The following is a 26,033-nucleotide window of genomic DNA, read 5'->3' on the forward strand; positions in this document are numbered from 1 at the left end:
CCTGTACACGGCCAGGCTCCCAAAAAGTCTTACACATGTGGTACCCCTGTACTCAGGAGAAGCAGCAGAATGTATTTTGGGGTGTAATTTCACATATGCCCATGGCATGTTTGAGCAATATATCACTTAGTGACGACTTTGTGCAAAAAAGTAATTTTCCCGCAACTTGTGGCAAAATATAAATTATTCAATGGACTCAACATGCCTATCAGCAAATAGCTTGGGGTGTCTACTTTCCAAAAATGGGTCATTTGGGGGGGGTTTGAACTGTCCTGGCATTTTATGCACAACATTTAGAAGCTTATGTCACACATCACCCACTCTTCTAACCACTTGAAGGCAAAGCCCTTTCTGACACTTTTTTGTTTACATGAAACATATATTTTTTTTTTGCAAGAAAATTACTTTGAACCCCCAAACATTAAATTTATTTAAGCAAAGGCCCTACAGATTAAAATGGTGTGTGTTGCAATTTTTTTTTTTTTACACAGTATTTGCGCAGTGATTTTTCAAAAGCAATTTTTTTGGAAAAAACACACTTTTTTAATTTTAATGCACTAAAACACACTACATTGCCAAATGTTTGATGAAATAAAAAAGATGATCTTATGCCGAGTACACGGATACCAAACACGACATGCTTAAAAATTGCGCACAAACGTGCAGCGGCGACAAATTACATACATTTTTAAAAGCCTTAAAAGCCTTTGCAGGTTACCAGTTTAGATTTACAGAGGAAGTCTACTACTAAAATGACTGCCCTCAATCTGACCTTTGCGGTGATACCTCACATGCATGGTGCAATTGCTGTTTACATATGACACCAGGCCACGCTTGCGTTCGCCTTTGCGTGTAAGCACGGGGGGGACAGGCGTGCCCTTTTTTTTTATTATTATTTATTTTGCTTTTTTTATTTTATTTTTAAACTGTTCCTTTCATTTTTTTAAATCATTTTTATTGTTATCTCAGGGAATGTAAATATCCCCTATGATAGCAATAGTTAGTGACAGGTACTCTTTTTTGAAAAAAATGGGGTCTTCTAGACCCTAGATCTCGCCTCTGCCCTCAAGCCATCTGACCACACCAAGATCGGTGTGATAAAATGCTTTCCCGATTTCCCAGTCATGGCTTTACATATAGTGGGAGCAAACGCTGTTGCTGTCAGAAAAAATAAACCCGTGCTTCAGCTGAATGGCATATCTGCTAAACAAATGAGGGTTAACAATAAAACAAAGTAACATTACAGTATAACAGTAACACATACCATTACTGCAAAGCAAATACAATAAAACATAGTAAAAATAAAACATTACAGTTATAATATACAGTAACAACAGAGAGAGAACAATAGATATAGAACAATAGTGAGCGAAAAATAGAGCGGACAGTAGGGAGCGAACATAAGAGAAAGAACAATAGAGAGCGAGAGAGAGAGAGAGAGAAGAAAAATAAAACCACAACTATTTTTGGCTTTTTTATTTTATATTTTTTTGTGTTGTTGTGTGTGTTTTTTTTTTCACTGTCAGAGGCACAGACAAACAAACACGTGTATTTCTTCAGAATAACAAAAGCCACTTTTTGCAGATTTGGCTGATGCATTGATGCACCGAGGCTCAGATATAGAAGTCATACGCAATTTCTGCTGACTGGTGATTGGAGTCTTTCTGCCAGGTTCTGGGAAAGATACTTTTTGAAGATACGTGGTTTTTCATACCTGAGGGTCACTTTGTGGTCACTACTCTCTGGTGAGCGCTTTGATATACCACTACGGGTGAAGCAAGAATAAGAATGCATGTGCACTTTATTAAGTGGTGATTGGATCTACTAAGAGGAATTTTGTGTGTTTTCTTCAAATTATTTGAGGACATTTGATGTGATGCACTGGATTCACTTTATTGCAAACGTAGCACATTTATTGTTCATGCACTATAGCACTTTTCTTGCATAATCTATAGGTTTACATCATAATATATTGCACATATGATGCGCCCAATATTGTTTTGTCATATGGTGAATTGGGTCAGTGGACCAATATGACCGCAACTCCCTCTTTTTAGTTATGCCCATGAGGAGGGATAGGCCCAGAAAGGTCTTAAATTCAGAGACCCTAATAGGTCTCCAATCTCTGGCAAGGGTCAACTGGGGATTAGCGGCGATGACTAGACCAGCATACAAATAGCTTTGGTCCACAATAGATCTATAGAGATCTTCTGTGAAAAACAGCGAATAAAAATCAAGTGACGTAAAATCAACTGTTTCCACCTGAATTCCAGAAAATATATAGGAACTCTATTTTGTTATATTTGATGAATGCAGCTAAAGCATGCATCCCGCTTAAGTGGAAACAGGCACAACCCCCTACAGTGAGTATGCAGCTTAGGAAAGTAGAGGAAGTAAACAGGATGGAAGACCTAGTCTGGACAACTAGGAAAAATAGGGAAATTTATTTAAAAACATGGTCACTATGGAACTGTTTTATTTCTTCAGAGGAAGGGAAAAAACAAATTGATACAAATTCAAGGGGGGGGGGGGGCAGGGGGGAGGGAGGAAAGTTCAATGTTTTTTTTTTTGTTCTTTTTTTGTTTGTTTGTGTTTGTTTGTTTTTTTGTTTTTTTGTTTTTTTTTGGGAGGGGGGGAAGGAAAGGAGGGGGAAATGGACTATAAATAGGAACTGCAGTCAGAATACTGAGAGGTAGTTGGAGCATTATGGCCGGGTCTGGGGGAAGCGCCCCCCTCCTGATGCGGCAAGGAGTAACAACATGGAGGGCGGAAATGAGAGAGGAAGATTACTCTTCTTATTTCTTTGTCTTCTTTGCCTCTTTTGTGACTTCTTTATGTTTATTTGGGTTCATTCTTTTATCCATCTTTATTGGATAATATATTAGAAATAGACAGGAGTAGATGGAATGGAATGTAACGAGTTATTATAAATTATAAAAAAAAGAATTTAGGTTGGCCAGTGAATGGGGGAAGTACGGTGCTGCAGAAGTGGTGGGATCCCAATTAGGATTGGCAAATGCACAGGCCCGGATTTACTCCCTTTGCCGCCCCAAGGCCGGGTCCTTCAATGCCCCCCCCACACACACACACACACACACCACCATTCTCGTCCTTTATCGATGACTGATACAATAGATCAATTAAAAACATATCTCCACACACGAGAACACTGAAAATAACTGGCTTTAATTGTACAGACTGAAAATACTCTGTAATGCAAAAAATGCCTTTTAAAGATTATAGCAGTAAGAAACTCCCTACAATTTTTTAGTTCTAACTTTTCTTTTGGCAAACTCATCGATAATATCTTCGTAGGACAAAGTATTTAAAAGTTCTGACTCAATGGCAAGTAAAGCTAAACTGTTCAGTCTTTCTTGACCCAAAGATGATCGTAAATAGTTCTTTACTCATTTCAGACATGAAAAAGATCGTTCTTCTGAACAGTTAGTAACCAGAGTGCAAAGATAAATATGCATTGCTATATCAATATTAGGGTAAATAACCTGCAATTTTTCTGCTTTGAATGTTTTGTAGAGCTCTGAAATTGAAGCTTCACCTTTATCAATATTTTTCAAGTAAGAACAAAGGTGCAGACATTCATCAGGAAGTGATGTTTCCAAATCATCAGGATAGCTGTTACATAGGTTGGAAGCCTGAGATTGTATATCACTGGTTGCTAGTGTAGTAAGCTTTTCAATAAAATGAAACTTGTTGTAGACTTGTTCATAAGCCTCAGATCTTCTTTGCAGCTCATTGTTTAATTTGTCAAGAATTGCAAAGAACCTGTTTACCCTGAAATGGTCTGTAGCATTTAACTGTACGTCTCCTTCTTGACTTACATCAAATGGAATTTTTTTTTTTCTAGCTCTAGCGCAGGCGGTTTTGAAATTGTCAAGGCCAGAGAGTTCTTTGGCTTCTGATTCAAACCTTTCAAACTCATTTCTATAGCTTTGCATGAGGTGGAGAAGTGCCCCATAGAGCTTCACAACTGCTGAAATGTCTACATCTGCACTCTACAATCGTTTGTTTGTTGTATTAAAAGATTCCAAAATGCTGTTCCAAAATACTGTCATGAAGGCGGTCTCCAGACAATTCAGACTTCTTTGAAGTGCTGCAGCCTCACTTCTTGTCACTGGCCTTTGAGAGTCATCATCCTCTATTGCTTCCAGGGCTTCAATAATTTCTGTCTATGATTTCCTCATTGTACTATATGCATCACTGCGTGCTGACCATCTTGTGACAGACAGATTTTTAACCATGTACTTGGCATTTAAATGAGAAGTTAAGACTTCCCACCTACTGGTAGAGCCAGAAAAAAAATTATACAGCTGTTGGATGACTCCACACACATGTTCCTACAAGGTTCAGGTAATGTGCAGAGCATGGTATATATATATATAGCTAGTGGATTTCATTCTTTAAAACAAGCCTGAAGTCCAGAATAGGGGCCAGCCATATTGCTAGGATTATCATATGACTGACCTCTACAATTCTGAAGGTCAAGTTGGTGAAATTCTAATGTATCACTTACAGCTTTAAATAAACTTTGAGCTTTGTGGCCAATATGTGGTATGAATTTTATAAATCGTTCCACTGGCACACCCTCTTCATTCACATATCGTATAATGAAGGCTAGCTGATACACGTGAGAAACATCTGGGGTTGAATCCACACTTATCGAGTAATATTTAGCAGTCTTCACCTCGACAATTATTGCATCTAACAGTCTGACTGCCAATATTCCAATGAATTCATAGCAAACAGTTTTGGACAAATAGGATGCTGTGCCAGAGCCTGCATTGCCAGAGCCTGCATTGCCATAGCGCTTAATGTGCTCGTCCATGAAGGGATCAAACTCAGCAATGAGTTCAAGTAACATTAGATAGTTACCATTTGTATGAGAGCCAAAACTTTCATCTGTGCCTCTAAATGCCAATCCACGGGAAGATAAAGCCTTCACAACCGCAACAAAACGCCTGAGGACATTTCTCCAGTACTCTCTTTCTTTGTTTTGTTGCAAAATAAGCATATCAATTTTGCCACATGCAGCGTTCCTGTTTTTTAATCTAGTAAAACTTGTTTTATGTTGCTCAGAGTCTTCGTGTTCTCTTAGGCGAACAGAAGCATTCTTCCAATCACTAAATCCTTCTTGAGCCAGCTGACATTTAGCAGATGAACTAGCAAAAAGATGACAAGGGGCACAAAAAGCAGCTTTTGCTTCCTCAGAGTATACCAGCCAGGTTCTCTCATACAGTTCTCCATTCTACAGTTTGCGTTTAAACAAGAAATTGGAGAATGACCGGGTCCAATCAGAATATTTGCAAGAAGATAAGGAAAAGTCAGCATTTTTATTTTGAGTTATGCCATTTATGGCTAAATAGTCCTTCAGGTTTTCACTATTCCTATCCCAATCCACAGGATCAGAAGAAAATACCAAATCAATATTGGCTTCTTCATTAGCATAAATTATTTCTGAAGTTTCAACAGGCTCAGTAGTATTGTCTTTAGGGATGAGCTTTGAGTTCGAGTCGAACTCATGTTCGACTCGAACATCGGCTGTTCGCCAGTTCGCCGAACAGCGAACAATGTGGGGTGTTCGCGGCAAATTCGAATGCCGCGGAACACCCTTTAAAAGTCTATGGGAGAAATCAAAAGTGCTAATTTTAAAGGCTTATATGCATGGTATTGTCATAAAAAGTGTTGGGGGACCTGGGTCCTGCCCCAGGGGACATGGATCAATGCAAAAAAAAGTTTTAAAAACGGCCGTTTTTTCGGGAGCAGTGATTTTAATAATGCTTAAAGTGAAACAATAAAAGTGTAATATCCCTTTAAATTTCGTACCTGGGGGGTATCTGTAGTATGCCTGTAAAGGGGCGCATGTTTCCCGTGTTTAGAACAGTCTGACAGCAAAATGACATTTCAAAGGAAAAAAAGTAATTTAAAACTACTCGCGGCTATTAATGAATTGCCGGTCCGACAATACACATAAAAGTTCATTGATAAAAACAGCAAGGGAATTCCCCACAGGGGAACCTCGAACCAAAATTTAAAAAAAAAATGACGTGGGGGGGGGGGGGTCCCCCTAAATTCCATACCAGGCCCTTCAGGTCTGGTATGGATATTAAGGGGAACCCCGGCCAGAATTTAAAAAAAAAATGGCGTGGGGTCCCCCTCAAAATCTATACCAGACCCTTCAGGTCTGGTATGGATTTTAAGGGGGGAACCCTGCGCCAAAACTAAAAAAAACGGCATGGAAATGTTGAAAATGACAAGAGACAGTTTTTGACAATTCCTTTATTTAAATGCTTCTTCTTTCTTCTATCTTCTATCTTCTTTCTTCTATCTTCTATCTTCCTTCGGTTTCTTCCTCCATCTTCTTCTGGTTCTTCTGGTTCTTCCTCCGGTGTTCTCGTCCGGCATCTTCCTCCGCAGCGTCTTCTTATCTTCTTCTCCTCGGGCCGCTCCGCATCCATGATGGCATGGAGGGAGGCTCCCGCTGTGTGACGCTTCTCCTCTTCTGATGGTTCTTAAATAACGGGGGGCGGGGCCACCCGGTGACCCCGCCCCCCTCTGACGCACGGGGACTTGATGGGGACTTCCCTGTGGCATTCCCCGTGATGTCAGATGGGGGAGGGGTTACATAACGGGCGACCCCGCCCCCTCTGATGTCACGGGTAATGCCACAGGGATATCCCTGTCAAGTCCCCGTGCGTCAGAGGGGGGCGGGGTCACCGGGTGGCCTCGCCCCCCCTGTTATTTAAGAACCGTCAGAAGAGGAGAAGCGTCACACAGCGGGAGCCTCCCTCCATGCCATCATGGATGCGGAGCGGCCCGAGGAGAAGAAGATAAGAAGACGCCGCGGAGGAAGATGCCGGACGAGAACACCGGAGGAAGAACCAGAAGAACCAGAAGAAGATGGAGGAAGAAACCGAAGGAAGATAGAAGATAGAAGAAAGAAGATAAAGGGTAAAAGAAAGAAGAAGCAATTTGTACCCCCTTACCATTTCACACAGGGGGGAGGGCCGGGATCTGGGGGTCCCCTTGTTAAAGGGGGCTTCCAGATTCTGATAAGCCCCCCGCCCGCAGACCCCCACAACCACCGGGCAAGGGTTGTGGGGATGAGGCCCTTGTCCCCATCAACATGGGGACAAAATGTTTTGGGGGGCTCCCCCAAAGCACCCTCCCAATGTTGAGGGCATGTGGCCTGGTACGGTTCAGGAGGGGGGGGGCGCTCTCTCGTCCCCCCATCTTTTTCTGCGGCCTGACAGGTTGCGTGCTCGGATAAGGGTCTGGTATGGATTTTTAGGGGACCCCACGCCATTTTCTAAAAAATTTTGGCGCAGGGTCCCATAAGTGCAGTTCAAGCTGGTGAGGTGGCTAGCACGAGTAGTGTCCCGCAGCTACCAAGAAGAAGACAAACACAGGCCCGTCGAGCCCATAGTGCCCTTCCTGCTGCATTTGCAGGGCCTGATTTCCGACAAGACCTTCCGGCTTCTGCACAAATATAGCCCCTGGCGCGGCGGCCTGTAGGTAGCGTGGCACTTGCTAAACTAAGTACGGGGCCGACTTGGCCAGGGGTCGGAGCAAATGATGCCCCCATTAAACACCCGGTGATTGGCCAGACCGGATGCATGTCATTCCAGTGACAGACACGGAGGCGGAGCCTAATGCTCCCCCTACCCTCCTCCGCACAACACATTCCTATGCATCTTCTCCTTGGCCCGGGGGGCGGGGTCTCTCTGTCACTGTAAGAGGAAAAGAGAGAGGAGGATGACGGAACCCCCGCAAGTGATGGCCAGGACAGCAGGTAAGTTGCATTCATTTTTGTAAGTGGCACGCCGTTTTTTTTTTAAATTTTGGAGCAGGGTTCCCCTTAAAATCCATACCAGACCTAAAGGGTCTGGTATAGATTTTGAGGGTGACCCCACGCCATTTTTTTTTATTTCGGCCGGGGTTCCCCTTAATATCCATACCAGACCTGAAGGGCCTGGTATGGAATTTAGGGGGACCCCCCACGTCATTTTTTTTTTAAATTTTGGTTCGGGGTTCCCCTGTGCCGTTTTTATCAATGAACTTCTATGTGTATTGTCGGACCGGCAATTCATTAATAGCCGCGAGTAGTTTTAAATTACTTTTCTCCCTTTGAAATGTCATTTTGCTGTCAGACTGTTTTAAACACGGGAAACATGCGCCCCTTTACAGGCATACTATAGACACCCCCCAGGTACGAAATTTAAAGGGATATTACACTTTTGTTTCACTTTAAGCATTATTAAAATCACTGCTCCCGAAAAAACGGCCGTTTTTAAAACTTTTTTTTGCATTGATCCATGTCCCCTGGGGCAGGACCCAGGTCCCCAAACACTTTTTATGACAATAACTTGCATAGAAGCCTTTAATATTAGCACTTTTGATTATTCATGTTCGTGTCCCATAGACTTTAACGGTGTTTGCGTGTTCAAACTAATTTTTTGCCTGTTCGCAAGTTCTGGTGCGAACCGAACAGGGGGGTGTTAGGCTCATCCCTAATTGTCTTCTATGTATTGTTGCCCTTCTGCCACCTGTTCAGTCTCCACAGGTACAGAACCTCCAGCAGTGCCTCTGTTAGAGAAATAACTTTGTATTTTTGGCATGTGCTTGAGCTCTTCTTTTATACGTTCAGCTTTCTCCTTTGCATTTTGGCGGTAGCCATGACCACTCAATTTTTGTCTTTTCTCTGACATATTAGAGTTTTTTTCTAAATCAAGAAAATAGTCTTTTGTTAATGACACCTAATCTTTCTCTTACTGTGGCATTTAAAAATGTTCTCACTATTTAAAAAACAGCCTCTAAGTTTCTAACATACGATATACAAAAGGGGCAGATCCTTGGCCAGTGAAGGGACATGTGATCAATACAGTTGGGCTTTTTTTTTCACCTTAATGCATCCAATGCATTAAGGTGAAAAAACTAGGGATGCACCAAATGGGTTTTTTGGTGCTGAAACCGATACCGAAAATGGAAAATACGAGATGCTGAAAACCGGAACCGATACCGAAACAGCACCGATACAGAAAGAGACTGTTTTTAAAAAATATTTTAACACAGGAGATGGTCAGAGACTGGGGACATGGTACAGGAAATTGTCAGAGACTGCAGACACATTATAGGAGATGGTCAGAGACTGTGGACACATTACAGGAGATTGTCAGAGACTGCGGACACATTACAGGAGATGGTCAGAGACTGCGGACACATTACAGGAGATTGTCAGAGACTGCGGACACATTACAGGAGATGGTCAGAGACTGGGGACATGGTACAGGAGATTGTCAGAGTCTGCGGACACATTACAGGGGATGGTCAGAGACTGGGGACACGGTACAGGAGTTGGTCAGAGACTGCGGACACATTACAGGAGATGATCAGAGACTATCCATTGGACACTCATACATATATGGCTGTGTGTGTAAAAGTGCCAAGTAATCAGCAGTATACAGTATAACTTCACAGGAAAATGAAGATGCTTCCACTAACCTACTAGATTCCAGGTTGTTGCCCCTACCATGTGTATGTATGAATGTGAGTTAGGGACTTTAGATTGTAAGCTCCTTGAGGGCAGGGTCTGATGTGAATGTACAATGCAGGGCTAAAAATTTCAAGTCCTGAGCCACTAGCCAGGCCTTAAGAGTTACTCGCCACCACTTGGCCCACCCAAACCCTACCCTACCCTGCCCCGCCCCTCCCCTAAACACACCTCACACCTAAACATATCTCATGAAATGACACTGTTAAATGTTTTATGCAGAATTAAGTTCCAAAAATAAATATCAACAACAACTTTCACAATATCAACATAAAGCATATCAGTACCCATCAGTGCAGCCTCATCAGTGCCCATCAGTACAGCCTCATCAGGGGCCACCAGTGCAGCCTATCAGTGCCCATCAGTGCAGCTTATCAGTGCAGCTTATCAGTGCAGCCCTATCAGTGCAGCTTAAGATTTCCCCCTCATCTGTGCCTAACAGTGCAGCCTTATCAATGCCCATCAGTGCAGTCTGATCAGGGGCTACCAGTGCAGCCTATCAGTGGCCATCAGTGCATCCTCACCAGCCTCATCAGTGCTGCCTTATCAGTGCATCGTAAGAGTGCCACCTTATCTCTCCCCAACAGTGCAGCCTTATCAGTGCCTATCAGTACAGTCCCATCAGTGCCGCCTACCAGTGCCCATCAGTGCAGCCTATCAGTGCTCATCAGTGCAGCCTACCAGTGCTCATCAGTGCAGCCTACCAGTGCCGCCTATCAGTGCCCATCAGTACCGCCTATCAGTGCTCATCAGTGCAGCCTACCAGTGCCGCCTATCAGTGCCCATTAGTGCTGCCTATCAGTGCTCACCAGTGCAGCCTACCAGTGCCCATCAGTGCCCATCAGTGCCGCCTATCAGTGCATATCAGTGCAGCCTACCAATGCCGCCTATCAGTGCCACCTAGGATTACCACCTCATCAGTGGCAATCAGTGCAGCCTCATCAGTTTCAAAATATCACAGCTCTTACTAGTGTATATTAATTGTGTTTTGATTATAGCATGGAGCACTTTGCAGTGCATGATTTTTCACTGAATGTGAACTGTTTAATGGGCTTGCAATGATTTCAGCATGGAGCACTTTGCATACGCTGGAATCTATGCAAACTTATTAGACAGTCCACATTCAGTGAAAGCTCATGTACTGCAAAGTGCTCCATGCATGCTGGAACCTATGCAAACTTATTAAACAGTCCACATTCAGTGAAAGTTTATGTATGCATTGTTTGCAGTACAGGAACTTTCACTGAATGTGGACTGTTTAATGAGTTTGAGTATGCATGGAGGACTTTATTGCAATATGCTCTGAAAATTTGCATTTAATCCATGCTGAGCACTGCCACTTACAAAAATAAATGCAACTTACCTGCTGTCCTGGCCATCACTTGCGGGGGTTCCCGTCATCCTCCTCTCTCTTTTCCTCCTACAGTGACAGAGAGACCCCGCCCCCCGAGCCAAGGAGAAGATGCATAGGAATGTGTTTTGCGGAGGAGGGTAGGCGGAGCATTAGGCTCCGCCTCCGTGTCTGTCACTGGAATGACATGCATCCGGTCTAGCCAGTCACCGGGCATTTAATGGGGGCATCATTTGCTCCCTCCCCTGGCCAAGTCCGCCCCGTACTTAGTTTAGCAAGTGCCACGCTACCTACAGGCCGCCGCGCCGGGGGCTATATTTGTGCAGGAGGCGGAAGGTCTTGTCGGAAATCGGCCCTGCAAATGCAGCAGGAAGGGCACTATGGGCTCAATGGGCTGTGTTTGTCTTCTTCTTGATAGCTGCGGGACACTACTCCTGCTAGCCACCTCACCAGCTTGAACTGCACTCATGGGACTCGCCACATCACCAAGTGTTACTGCAGTGCTGGATGTACTACCAGGATGTACTAGGCCACTGGTGCTTGCCATTTCACAGGAAAGATGAGTGGCACTAGTACTGGCTCTCTGATCTATACGAGAGCCCTGCGGTTCTTGCACCTCAACAACAGCAGAAGAACGGGGTCGGGTACACCTGACCCTGGCAGGGACCACTACTCTGTCTTCAGAGCTATCTGTCAGGGTGCTGTTGCTGCCTACCGGTTCGTATTTTGAGCCTGAATCTGACAGATGGGTGACTTCCTCTTCACTATCTGTCATGCTCAGAAACATGTAGGCCTCTTCACTACTGTACCTTCAATTTGACATTTTGGTCTCTAAATTTACTGGTAAAATAGTGAGACTCACAAGATAAAGAGCTCCTGACTGTCAGCGACTGCTTCAAATGCTACAAAAAAATGGTTAGCGTTCGCAGGGATCAGGCCTGACTCCACAAATGCTGAAGTTATGTGCTTAGTGTTTTTATAAGTGACAGTGATCGATTTATACTGCACTTGGGTGGGCTGGGCTGGGCAGAGGGGCTAAACACAGGTGCTAGCAGGTATCTGGGCTGATCCCACTAACACTGCATTTTTGGGAACCCTAAACTGCTGGGGACGCCAGTATAGATCTGATCAGATCAGATATTGATCCGTTCAGACACTATACTACTAAGGGAAGTGTATGGTGCGTGCGTGGGTGTTAGCGCTACTGGCACTAATCTGACGTTGCCTGGGGTGACGCAGACCCTATCTGACACTAAAACCTAACTGATATCACCTGCTGGGTGATCAGGGGGTTCAACTTTTATTTAGGTAATATACGGCAGGTGCCCTGTCGCGATGAAAAAAAAAAACTAGCTAACTAGCGTCACCCGTGACACTAATACAGTGATCACTGGTGACAGGGGGTGATCAAGGGGTTAAATCTTTATTAGGGGGGATTTAGGGGGGGTTACTAGACCTATCTGGGCCTACCACTAAGTACCCTAACACTGATTTTTGTCACTAATGACACCAATACAGTGTTAAAAAAAAATACGAACACTGACAGGGGGTGAAGGGGTTAACTGGGGGGGTGATCGGGGGTGACAAGTGTGTCTACGTGAACTGGTATCAGTGTAGTGTTGGTGCACTTACTCTGAGATGTCTTCTCTCCTCTCTCTGGAACGGAAAAGAGTTCCACGAGGAGAGATGACATCACTTCCCCTGCTGTGTTTGCACTTACACATGCAGGGGAAGGATTTCATTCGCCAGGACCGATCACCAGGTCCAGGCCAGAAATCATTGGCCTGGGCCTGGAGACTGAACAGTTCTGAAGCGAATCTGATTGTCGCGCGCCCCCCCCAGGAGGTCGCGCACGCGACGTATAGCTATGACGCTTTGCCCAGCCGGGCCAACCTGCCGCAGTATGACTGCGGCGGCTGGTCCAGAACTGGTTAAAGATATTTTGAGTGGTTAATTCCATTTTTTGGTCCTTGTTATAGTAAGGGAGCAATGCCAGAGTTAAACTGGAACAATTAGAGAAACCTAAGGATAGGGGTGGGCTAGCTCTCCCCGAATCCTTGGCTATATTATCTTGCATCTCAACTCCAACTCATGGTGGGAGATCTGGTGGGGACTTCAGCTTCTAGTGCAGGGACCCGTGACTCTAAGTTATCCATCATGTTGCATTTTAGTGGGGCCCCCTGCTCCCGCTGAAGGGCTGAAAGTGCAGCTTTTCTCCAAACCCAATAAACAATACCCAAAATAGAGGCTATTACAAAAAGTGTAGGAGAAAGCAAAACAACAGCAAAAGGTTACAGGATATACCAGCTACAGTCCAATTTGGAATAATCTCACCTACCCTGAACTGGTTAAGCTACAACACGCTGCTAGGTGGCGTGCGATTGGGGTGACGTATATTAAACATATTTTTGAAAATGTTGTTTTATTGTCTTTTACCTTATTACAGTCTAGATTTTGTATCCCCTCGAATATTACTATGTGCAACTGAAACATGCAGTTAAAGCTCAGAGGTCTATGAAGTCATTGGACTTATCACTTACCCCGTCTTTGGTCTCATGCAGCAGTCTCGTCCCACTAAGGGCTTTATTTCCAATTGCTATGCAATACTCCTGGGGGTATATTTGGAAAATATTTGGAAAATACTCCTACATCTCCCCAGGAGGGAGATGTAGGAGATATGCCAGGAGATCTATGGCAAGAGGCCCTGGAAAATGTTTGTTTAAATGTCTCGGAGAGACTGTCTCAGTTATATATTTTACTAAGAGCTCACCATACCCCACTTAAGCTATGTTCCATGGGCCTACGCCCAGACCCCTTATTTGCTAGGTGCGGAAGGGATATAGGAGATTTTATACATTTGCTCTGGAAGTGCCCAAAGCCTCACTATTACTGGAATACAGTTGTAGCAATGGTAAGCGCTGTATTTCAGGTTTCCTTTTCAGTGGCGCTCCAGCACTGTATTTTAGCCATGCTTGACGCAGTTACCCCAGATAAGTTTGTATGAGAGGCAGCTGCCAGAGCTTTGTTTCAGACTCGCAGGCTTGTACTAATTCATTGGATCTCTCTGGTTCCCCCACACTGCAGATGTGGCTTGAACAAATGGGTACAATGTTAAGGTTTAAAAAGCTGACACACCAGCATAGAGGGAGCCCCTCTAGATTTGAGAAGGTATGGGGTGGTTGGTTAGCCGCTCCTGGTTTAGCCCCAGCAGATTTAATAATGGACAGATTGGTGATTTAATATTTTGTGCTCTAAGTATGGGAATACCCTCTTTGGATGATACTAAGATGGAAAGGGGTGGTATACCTCCCATTTAATAAAGATTCATCTTTCTTCGATCCTAATGACTCCTGGCATGTGGGGCACTGGGTGAAGTCTCTTGCAATGTCTTTTATGTGCTTTCCTACTGCAAAATGCATAAAATGCTACTCTGGTATGTTATTGTGATGGTGTATGTACCATGACTCTACTGTTTGAATGTAAGATTCTTTGACATGTCAATAAAACTTATACCTGATTTGAAAAAAAAAAAAAAAAAAAAAGAAATATATAACCCACTCTTTTTATGCAGGTCAAGCTAACCATTCAAGAGAGGCCCCCTCCAGTCAGCTCCAGTTCCTTCACATGCAATAGCACCTCCAGTTTATTTTCTCCATTTTATCCTCAGAATTGGTGTATAAGACAATAACAAGAAAGAGATTATCATGCACTGTGTTTAAACCCACTTTCAAAATGCATGCATTATATACACTCACACAATAATAATCCACATACACTATCCCTTTAAGATTACCAGTTACCAATGTGGAAGCTTTCGGTGCAATTTCAGTGTGCTGTCCCTTTAAGGGCCAGATCATCTGTGCTCAAAGTGGACAAAGTATCCTTATTGTATCGGTCCAATCAGAGACTTTTTGGCGTACCCCACGTGATGTTAAAGAGCCCTCCTAAGATTGTTCCACAGGTACATTTCTTCATGTTTGATACCTCCAGTTCAATGCATAAAAAGGAAAACTCCCACTCAGTAGTATTTATAATAATATAATAAAGTATTTTATTAAAAATATTCACAAACAGCAGAGCCCCTATAAAACACTATGAAATACACCACTTCTGGGTTTAGTGTAACATCACTTCCAGTTGACACACATTTTATCATATGACTTCCTCAGAATGGAATTTTAATCCATGTATTGGCAGGCTGGTTGAACTGAAGTCAATCGATCAGGTGACTTCAGTACAGCCAGCCTGTTGGGTTTTATCTTTTTGTTCATTTACTGCCAGTGGCTATAGCTGCTGAAAGTGATCATTGTATTCTGATGGCTAGGAAAACCATAGCTGTCAGAATATTATTGCTCCACAGGAGGGATCTCCCCATCAACGCTGACTTAATGGCAGTAACGAGCTATTTCCTTTCCTTCAACCTGAGGTTGAAGGAAAGAAAATTGCACAATGTATGGCCTGCTTTACTCTGATTTAACTATGCACTGTGAGCTTCACAAAGTGTGCATTAGATGCTGCAGTAAGTCATATAGAACCCCCCTCAATTATTGGCTGAAGGACATCTAGCATCATCTATCCATTTACTCCCCAGTCTCTGACTCATTATTTTCATTCATTGGAATTCAGTTCTGTCATTCAGGGAGCCTCATCATCATATGTGGGTGTTACCTAGTGCAGTAGGCATGCAGCTACAACCTGTTTAGAATCGCACACTCCTCAAGACTGACATCCATCCATCAAGGCATTTTGATTTTTGCTCTACACCTTCCAAGAGCTAGCCAGATCCCAACGAAGTACATCATCCTGCTGAACCCTCCCACTAGACAGGATTTGAAAATGCAATGCCTAGAGAAAAACTGAGACCCAATGATGAGGTCACTGAGTTTAAAATAAGGTATGCAATGAAAATAGTAAGGGTATAATGGTTTTGTTTAAACAAATACTTAGCGTATTGATGAAGGGGGGAGGGGGACCAAAGAAGGCAAAATATATGCAGAATAAACTTTAGTTTTAACTCTCACATCTAATCAAATCCAATTAGGAAAACGGCCAGGCAGACTTTTTAATATTTTTTTTACAGCAATCCTTGAATGCAATTCCCTCTAGTAAAACAACAGGGTGGCACAAGATGGTATTTGCATATTAAAATAATTGACATGTTAATTGGTTTTCAGACATATGTAGATTTAAGAAGCTATTAACTGAAGTGTTGAGATTTTCAGTATAAAACCCTTTATTTTATTGCTTTATTTTCTTCAGATCTTAAAGCTTCTCCGTATTTATACATGGAATAAAACATACACATACATATTACATAGGAAAATTAGACATTAAAATGTCAATTGTAATTCTATTCTTTATTTCCTTATTCTTTATAAAGCCAATTACAAATTACTTAAATGACCCATGATTGAGAATCTAGGTGCAAATTATTCTATTACAAAATGACATAAAACTCTATTACCAGTTATTTTGAAAAATAGGATGTAATTTCATTTGAACATAATAATGCACATTATTCAGAAAGTGCAGTACAATGATATGCTTGTGAAGAATCCTTAATGAAATTGCTGCTATCATTTTTTTCCCCATATAATGTATATCAGATATTTTACATTCAAGTTCTTTTATATCATCTATGCTTTTTCCATTACTTTTCAAGATAAAATCCTCAACTTATTGTACCATAGGATGAAAGAGAGAAAAAAACTAAATTTAACTTGCAGTGCTACATATTCAGTTAGTGCCTGTTAGCTTTTAACCTTCTGTTCCTCCTTTCCTCTCACTTCTAATCATTTTGTCTGTGGTAGAGCACAACAGCAGAAGGCAGTAAAGGCAGTAAGGGGAAAGGGCTAGAAAATTGGGGGAAAACGTTTCACAATAATTACTGTGAAGGGTGAGGTTATGCAGTTTGCATGTGCAATTTATTATTTACCATAATTGTCATAAAATAATTAAAGGAAAACTGGAATTGAATTCATGTTATTTTATGTATCCCATTAAAGCACTCTTTGGCTGATTTACTAGATTTATCTTTCACTTCACGAGAGTTCAAAATGAAATGAGCAAAGCCTTCCTGGCAATGCTTAAATGCTGGGATTATATAACCAAATAAGCCTTAAGGTCTATCTCCAGGCAAAAATTAAAAACCAACCTATATCTCCAAACCCCCCCCCCCTCCCCTCCCCAATTCACTATTAAAAAGCCCTCCCAAATCCCTTTTATTTTACCTGAATTCACCACCATATGCACCATTGGGAATTGGTGATTCAATGTTGCAGTCAGGACCCACTGATTCCTCTTTGCAGCATGGAGGGGAGAAGACTTGGGACCTGGCGTGTAACTTGACCACAGATTCAGGTAGGTATTTCTAGTATTTAGGTTATTTTTAAATACTATTGGGGGATTAGTTATAGTGGGCTGGGCGTAATGTTTAGTGAGGGGGTCCCGGGCCAAAAATAATCTTTAACCTGAAAATGCTGTTGTCATCCATTGATCCTGATCAAGGGGTTAATATGGCGCACAATGGAGGTAGCTGAGTACATATAACTAAAAATTTTGGGGGGAAGGGGGTGGGTTGGGGGTTCCTGAGAGGAGGAACTTGGTGGTGGTAGTTAATGTTTCACAACAAGTTCAGGTATTAGTCCATGTAAAGATAAAATGATGCTGAATAAATGGAAGGCAGCCAGTCTATAAAAGCTAGAAGAAACTCTGGAACAATAAAAAAGAAAGAAGGACGGCGCCCTCTAAGTGCAGCATGTATGTTAAAAATATTTATTACAATAGATAAAAACACTCACATTTGAGTTGCTAAAAACCAGCATGTAAAGTAGTTTCATCCGCGTGCTCTCAGGGGATGTGGGTGTTATGGGCCAGTGGGGGGGTTCCTGGGATGTGAGTCCTGTGACCTGGGTCCTGGTAGCTGTTCCGGTGGTGCCGAGGGTCCTCAGAGCCTCCGGGCGGCCAGGATGTCGGTCATGGATCCTCCGTGGAGCGCCGTGCTGACCTGCGTCTTCACTTCTGGGAGCGGGGTCGTCAGGCGGGCGTAATAAATAATAAATATTTTTAACATACATGCTGCACTTAGAGGGCGCCGTCCATCCATTGATCCTGAACTGAAATGTACACTACTTTTTTTTTAAATCTGGGATTTGTTCACTATAGTAAATACAGTTCAAATTCTGTTAAATAAAAAAAAATATAGTTGAGTTGTACATGGGTGTGGGAGTGTGGACAGAGCACTTTTACCATATGTTATGTAGTACCCTTTACATAGGTAGGTGCTAGATTAGGATTCTTTTTGTAAGTGTAGGTTAATTTAGGCAGGCCTGGCTGGCAGCCAGGCCTGTTTGTTTTGGTTTGTGAGGGCTGGGAGGGGCTCACAATTTAGCAGCTGGGGACTCACAGGCAGCCTCACTGAGACCTCCTCTTCCTTCTGGAGGATTCTAGAAGGAGAGGAGGAGAGGTTGAGCTGCCTGGGGTGTTCTAAAGAGCCTTGATCAATCCCCAACTTGGATTGGCAGGGGGCAGGCCTCCTTAAATACCTGGAGTCAGTCCAGCTGAGGAGGAGTTGTCAGGTCAAAGAACTGAGGATGGAGTACTAGGCTGTCGGGACCTTTAAGGGAGCTCCCCAGTCTGGGGGGTGGGGTGACCTTGGGCCCGGGCTCGGGTGCAGTACAAAGCCTTTCAGGAAAGCATGAAGGTTCTGGACAGGAGGCACATGAGGAGCAAGAGAGGACTGAAGGAGCTAGTACTGCCGGGCAAGTCTTCAGGAGGGAACCACCAGTTGCAGCCATGTGCAGCCAGGAGGACTGGGGTGACACGCCTCAGAGGACTGGGAGAATGCAGTCAGAGATGGGTGCAAAGCCAGTAGTAAGGACTGCAATGTCATGGGCAGTGGAGTCGGACAGCTGCAGCCAGGAGGGCTGGCAGGGCTTGAAGAGGGCTGACTGAGAGCAGTAGTCCACCAGTAGGACAGCTAGCACTAAAGACTTTTCAGTTCTTGCTACACCATAGGGGACCGCGGTCCCTGCCTGCAAAAGGCAATTACTAAGGCCTGGCTGAGCCAGTGTCAGGCCTAACATTAAATGTGCTAGCTGCTCCTGGGAGTTAAGAGTTCAGGAGGAAGTAAGAGGAATAGTCTGCAAGCAAGGAAAGTGCTGGATGAGACTGAAGTGGTAACTTGTACAGAGAAGATTATATAGTTGTCCCAATTGATATACAATCCGCCAATTGATTGATATACAATCTACCAATTGACTGATATACAATTCACCGGGCATCCCATATTTTCCATACCCCATCCCAAACAAAAAAACAAGCGCATGGACTGTTTTGTGTCTGAGAGTGACTGAGTAAATGCCGCATTGGGGAGGGTGACGGGTGGACCACAACACTCAGCGGCTCCTACGGGAGCACCGCTACAGTTATAATAACTTCAACATTCTAAATGAGAATTCAATACCATTTTATTATTTATGTGCAGCCTTTGAAAATGGTTATTCTTCCCTTTCCCTTTTTATACTAGAGCTATTTTAGAAAGCACAGATACTGCCCAGTTTATGCATGTCCAAGGTTTTTAATAAAGTGTGCTACATTATATTTAAAGAATAAGCACCAATAAACACACATACCGTAGGTAAATTTATTCTGAATTCATAAAGCTGAACCATTTAACCTCCCAATAAATGTATCATCTAGCACAACCAGTTGTATAAGCCATGTAACCCTGACAGGTAGTAACGCAAAAACCTTGTCCTTGTCAAGAACACTAGGTCAAAACACTCCACCAGCTTGTTGTTTGGACAGTAAAGCAATACCTGAGGAAATATTCCCTGAGGAAGTCACAAGACTCTGTGATATAATGTGTTGGAAGGAGTCTATGACATCACATGTCACACTGCAAACAGTAATGCCGCGTACACACGGTCGGAATTTCCAACAACAAATGTTCGATGGGAGCTTGTTGTCGGAAATTCCGATTGTGTGTAGGCTTCATCGGACATTTTCCGTCGGAATTTCCGACAAACAAAATTTGAGATCTGGATCTCAAATTTTCTGACAACAACATCCGTTCTCGTAAATTACGATCATGTGTACACAATTCCGACGCACAAAGTTCCACGCATGCTCTGAATCAATTACGAGATGGAAGCGCTCGGTCTGGTAAACTAGTGTTCGTAATGGAGATAGCAGATTCTTCACGCTGAAAATTTTTTAATCTTTTAAAGCAGAGTTCCGAAAAAATTATTTCTTTATTATTTCTCGTGATCTCCTGAATATTTTTTTTTTCGTCAGCTCTCCATAATAATGTATTTCATTTCTGTTTATATTGTGTTTTTTTTTTTTTTTTTTTATAATCAAAATCTGTTTTTTTTCTGGTCCCAGACTACAAGAGATCAAGAATAGCAGCAGATGACATATATATCCCCAGGCTGTGGTCATACAACAGCCTGCGTCTTTTGTCAGACCCGGGCCATCACACTCTTGTCTTCCTTCCACTCTTCCTTTAAGGCTTGCTTTCAGGCTGTGGTTTTGGAGTTGTGGCAGGAGGTGGAGGAGGAGGAGGATGGTCGAACTCACACAGGTGGATTTTGGTTGTGAGTTGTCCCCTCAACCCCTTATTAAGGGACAGATACATAATTTCCTCACAGATGAGGCGTTGGCCCTCCTCCATTTCCTGCATTTTGCATGCAGCCATGGAGGCAAAGGCCTCTTGAAGAGTGGGGGTGGTTCTGAGGGCAGCATTAGCGTCCTGAATCAGCCCAAGCGCTGCCTCCTCCACATTACTCCCCTTCCTGGGCCTTTTGGTTGAAAAGCGGAGTGGATGGACCTGGGATTCATTCAGGCTACTGGGCCAGGCCACCTCCTGGCTGCCACTTACCCCGTCACCTCCTGGCTGCCACTTTCCCCCGCCACCTCCTGGCTGCCACATTCCACAGCCTCCTCCTGGCTGCCACATTCCACCCCCTCCTCCTGGCTGAGGCTTTCCTGTGTATGAAAAAGGGACATAGTTTTAGTGTTTTATTCATCAATCACACACAATTTTGAGCTCGTGAATGTTGCAAATTGAATGTTAACAAATAGAAAAGACTATCATTCTGACCCCAGCATTTTTCATTCTTGTCCCAAACATTTTTGGCTACTACTGTCTATTGATATGTAAAACACTTTATTAAATCAGCAATTAAAGATCAATAATAACATCTAGTTAACATAATTAATTTTACAACAAGAAATAGAAATATGTAGAACAATGCTATACCTGGCTCAAGCTGGGCTCCTCCACTTCTTCCTGGCTGGAAGGATCAGGTTGGATGTCGGAAGCCTCAGCTGGGGTGGAAGGAAGCATGGAAGGAAGAGTGGAAGGAAGGGTTGAAAGTGATTGCCTGACTTCAGTCTGGTCTGACAGAAAACACAGTCTGTCATAGTACCACAGCCTGGGGACATAAATGGCATCTGCTGCTGCTTCTGATCTCATGGAATCCTGGACCATATTGTGCTCCCAATTATAAGTTCTTCTCAGCCCACCAATTTTTGCCTTCAAATAGGGGATGGTTGCCATGGGGATCTGCGGCTTCACCTACTCCAGCAGTTTCTCCAGCTCTGCCTGCCTCTTTTTTTTATGATTATAATGTGGATGTTTCACCTGCCACAGACAGGGCAGCTCCCTGTACTGTCTATGAATAGGGGGAGGAAGTTGTGATCATTGAAGCCACCCATTTTCTCTGCAAGACACAGCACAAGACGAACCCTAATGTCAGGCTAAACTCACCTAATCTTGTCCCAATATAGGCCTCAATCTAGAAGCAATATAGGCCACTGATGCACCAAGGTAAACTTGTACCTTCATTAGAACAATCGGCGATTCCGCTACTCCTTCCTCCGCTCACAGATCGTACGTACGACGCACGCATGTTACGCTTTATATACACTGCGCATGTGTGAAACTCCGCCCGCCCCGACGTTATTTCTAGTCTATTCCCCGCCACTTGTCTTTTGGCGCAGTGGGAGAGCACATGGAGAAAGAGCAAGTGCATGCAGGCAGCAGCAGCAATGGCAAAAGGCCGGAGCCACGAACGTCCCGATCCCGGGGGAGATTTAAGGCCTCAAATATGTCCTTCATAGAGATGGTGGAGATGGTGGACATCTTGAAGAGGGCCGACTATGACGGCAAGCATGGACCTTACCCAAACCCAAATGTGAGAAAAGCCAAGATCATGACTAAAGTTGTGAAAAGTCTGCACAGAAATTTTGGGGTACGGCGATCCAAGGATCAATTGAGGAAACGATGGTCAGACCTCAAATTGAGGGAGCACGATCAGTACAGAAAGATCAAGAGAGTTCTTCAAAAAAGTAAGTAGTTGTCGTGTGTTACTATTATTATTATTACTTGCATGCTGTTCCATGTGCTTTTCTTTACTGTTGTACAGTTTAAAATGGCAAGTTTCAGGTTGATGGGCACAGTAATTGTTCGTAGTAAACATTGTTCATACCAAAAAAAACCAAAAAAACAAAAAACCGTAACCTCAGTACATGAGACACTAATAAATAAATAAAATCCCCCCGGTGGGGTAGATACGTATGTCAAAATAGAGAGTGTAAAGATAAAAGTGAACTCTGTGATAAAATAGAAAAAATACAAAATATTATATTTCCTCAAAAGTTTTGGGACAAGATGGCGCCAAGAGTGATGTGAATTATGTGATAGAAAATAATTATTTATATGTGTATGTAGTGCTACTGTGGTCTTTGGAGATGAACACATGGAAACAGAGTTGAAGGTGGCAAATCGTTGGAATAGCCTGATCATATTAGAGCACATCTTTTCCCTGGAGTAGCTGTGAGGACCGCACACAGTAGAGGAATGGAAGCACACTAGGTTGAACATCACCTGCCCTGGGACACCCACTCTGTCGCTCGGTACCCCTGCAGGGGTGATCATCTCTGGTGAGTGGGGTATTATTGGGGGGTGAGCACCTCAAAGTCACCATCTTGATTGAAAGGCACAGAAGTCACTGTAGTGTGTCCCCAAGGATGAAATAAACAGCATTTATACTTGAACTTTGTCTTCTCCACCTGGTCATTAATATATGACCCCTTGCATGGACTTTTTAGAAGCTAATGATTGCTTATCATGCACTTATAGAACTGGATTTTATGGCTGCTGTATGCTTTTATATATTCGCATCTAACTCATAGGGAGTTTGCTAATAGGGTGTCATAATTAAGTTTTTTTTCATGGTTCATAATTAAGTTTTTTTTTTTTTCTTGGTTCACAAATGCCATGGTGTCCCAATACTTTTAAATATTGGAGTAATCCATGACCCTAGTTATTAATTTGTATATACACATGGTAACGGCAACATGGATACCACAGTAGCACTACATACACATATAAATAATTATTTTCTATCACATAATTCACATCACTCTTGGCGCCATCTTGTCCCAAAACTTTTGAGGAAATATAATATTTTGTATTTTTTCTATTTTATCACAGAGTTCACTTTTATCTTTACACTCTCTATTTTGACATACGTATCTACCCCACCGGGGGGATTTTATTTATTTATTAGTGTCTCATGTACTGAGGTTACGGTTTTTTGTTTTTTTGTTTTTTTTTTGGTTTTTTGATTTTTCGTTTTTTTGCTCTTTGGTTATTTCTGAAAATTCTGTGAGATTGCACTATGGACACATAATTTTATTATCAGGGTTCACTTACCACACTAGTTTATAGCACCCAATCAATTAGAGGGCAGCGCCGTCTTTATTCCCATACCATTAACTTATTCAATAATTGGACCCTTTGGGGTACCAATCAGGAATAGGCAGCAGCTCTCACACTGTCCTAAGCGCGGACCTATCTACCTATAAACATTGTTCATACGCCCACTAATAGAATGTTTGGCAGATGGAGGTTAACTACATTTGTTCATGTCTATTTGTATTAAAAGAAGTTTGTTGTCTAGAAGGGTTTTTAACTATAATGAAATGCAAACTTGATTTAGTGTAAAAGGAGAGGACACTCAGCAGCTGTTTGGACGCAGGAGCACTAGTGTGAGACACCAGAACACCCTTTTAAGGGTGCCCCACACAGGTGCTCCAGTGGATACTAGGGGTGTCTCCATGTGTGGAAATTGCACAAAAAAGGTAAGTATTCCAGCTTTAGAAAGGGAAAAAAATGTCTTAAGCTTGGAAAAAGACAATTGTACAACACTTCCAAGCAATGTTTCATATTACTATTTCTCACATCAAATGTCTGTGTGCTAAGTATACCTTTTTTTTATTCACATAGGGGAGAAAAGACTCGGGACATCTGAGGACACCAGGGACCCCCCACCTCCTAAAGAAAAGGAATTCCCCACACCACAACCAGAAGATGTGGAGGAAGGAGAAGTTTATGAAGTGGGCAAAATAGTGACCACAACAGGTGAGTGTCTGAGACCACAGCTTCAGGTAATAGATGGATGGATGCCTGCATATTTATAATACATGGAGCGTTTTTTTATTTTAGGTGAGGTGGATGTTGTGGAAGAAGAATCTCATTTCACAAGTGCAAGTGCACACGTCCTCATCGGGGAGATTATAGTGTGCAATCGTGATTTACAGAAGATCAAGGAAGACATCAATGATGTGGAAAAAAGACTCAAAAACATCATTGATGTTTTAGGCAGAATCTAAAACACCACAAAATTCTTCTAGTTTGTTTGTACTTGTATTATTTTTCACACATTTGTAATATTTTTTAGAAAGACAAATTTTGAAGATGCACACAGTGTGTCAACATGTGCTATCTGCCATCATGGGATATCAAGATACTCGTTTTGGGGGTGCAACCCCTTCCTCGCAACTAAAGTAGATGAGAGGAGGGGGTTGCACCCCCGAAACATGTCCATTGATCCCCCATGATGGGAGATAGCACATGTTGACATTAGGCATGGGATCAGGAGGGAAATCCCCATTTTGATTCTCAATTTGTGTGCATCTTCAAAATTTGCCTTTCACAGGGGTGACATCACCCCATCTGATAAAGGCAATATCAACACAGTTTAGACATACTAATGTCTGATATTGCCTTCACTTTGTCAAAGTTGAACTTTGTAAGTTCCTGAGTTGTGTATTGTTTTATGGTTTTAAACATGCCTGTTTTAACACAAAAAAGGCTATTTGTACTGTCAAAAACAAAAATGTTATTACTAAAATATGTTGGTTTGTTCAAAAACCTTTTTCTAACGCACATGTGAATGTGCACAGAGTAAAAAGTTTTCAACACAACAATGTGTGGCTTCTTCTTTCAATGCTCAATCATTTTTTCTTTCAATGCTGATCATTTTTTCGACTAAGTTGGTGTTTACACTGAAATGGGGGTTATTTACTAAAGGCAAATCCACTTTGCACTACAAGTGCACTTTCAGTGCAGTTTCAAGTGCAGTTTCATGTGCACTTTTGTAGTGCACTTGGAGTGGAAAGTGGATTTTCCTTTAGTAAATAACTCACAGAGTGCTTTATAATTTGCCATTTTTGCGACTCACCAAAATTCATGGTGCTGAAAATGATGTATATTTTTATCAGTAATTCACTTATATATATTAACAACAAAAACAAGGTGTGTGTGTAGCAGACCCACAATATAATAATAGTTTGCTGAAGAAAAGATTGTCACCTCATGTATCAAATAAATTACGTTTGCACTATTGAAGAAAATGGCCAAAAAGAAAAGCCCATTGGAGAACCTAGGAGACAGCTAAAAGAAACACAAGCAGTAAATCAAAGGAAATCTTATTTCAGTTTTAATCAAAAATGTATTTTAAAAATGTTTCTTAAACATTTTCTGGAATATCAATGGCCCCCCTACCTGCAAAGTACTCCATATATTTGATACGGACCTCGCAGGCACTTTGGGGGAGCAAGCCAGGACAGCCAGCTTCAAGCGCCGTCAGGGTTTGTTCGTTATGCAGGCCCTACTGAGGCAACATAGTTCATTGAATTTCTCCTTAAATAGTTGTGGAGAATGCAGCATGCAAGGATTATATGGTTAAGTTTATATTCCGCCATGTTGATTGCCTTAAGGAATAGGCGGAACCGGCTGACCATTATCCCGAAAACATTCTCCAC

This window comes from Aquarana catesbeiana, linkage group LG01 (assembly GCF_042186555.1).
Source record: "Aquarana catesbeiana isolate 2022-GZ linkage group LG01, ASM4218655v1, whole genome shotgun sequence".
NCBI lineage: Eukaryota > Metazoa > Chordata > Amphibia > Anura > Ranidae > Aquarana > Aquarana catesbeiana.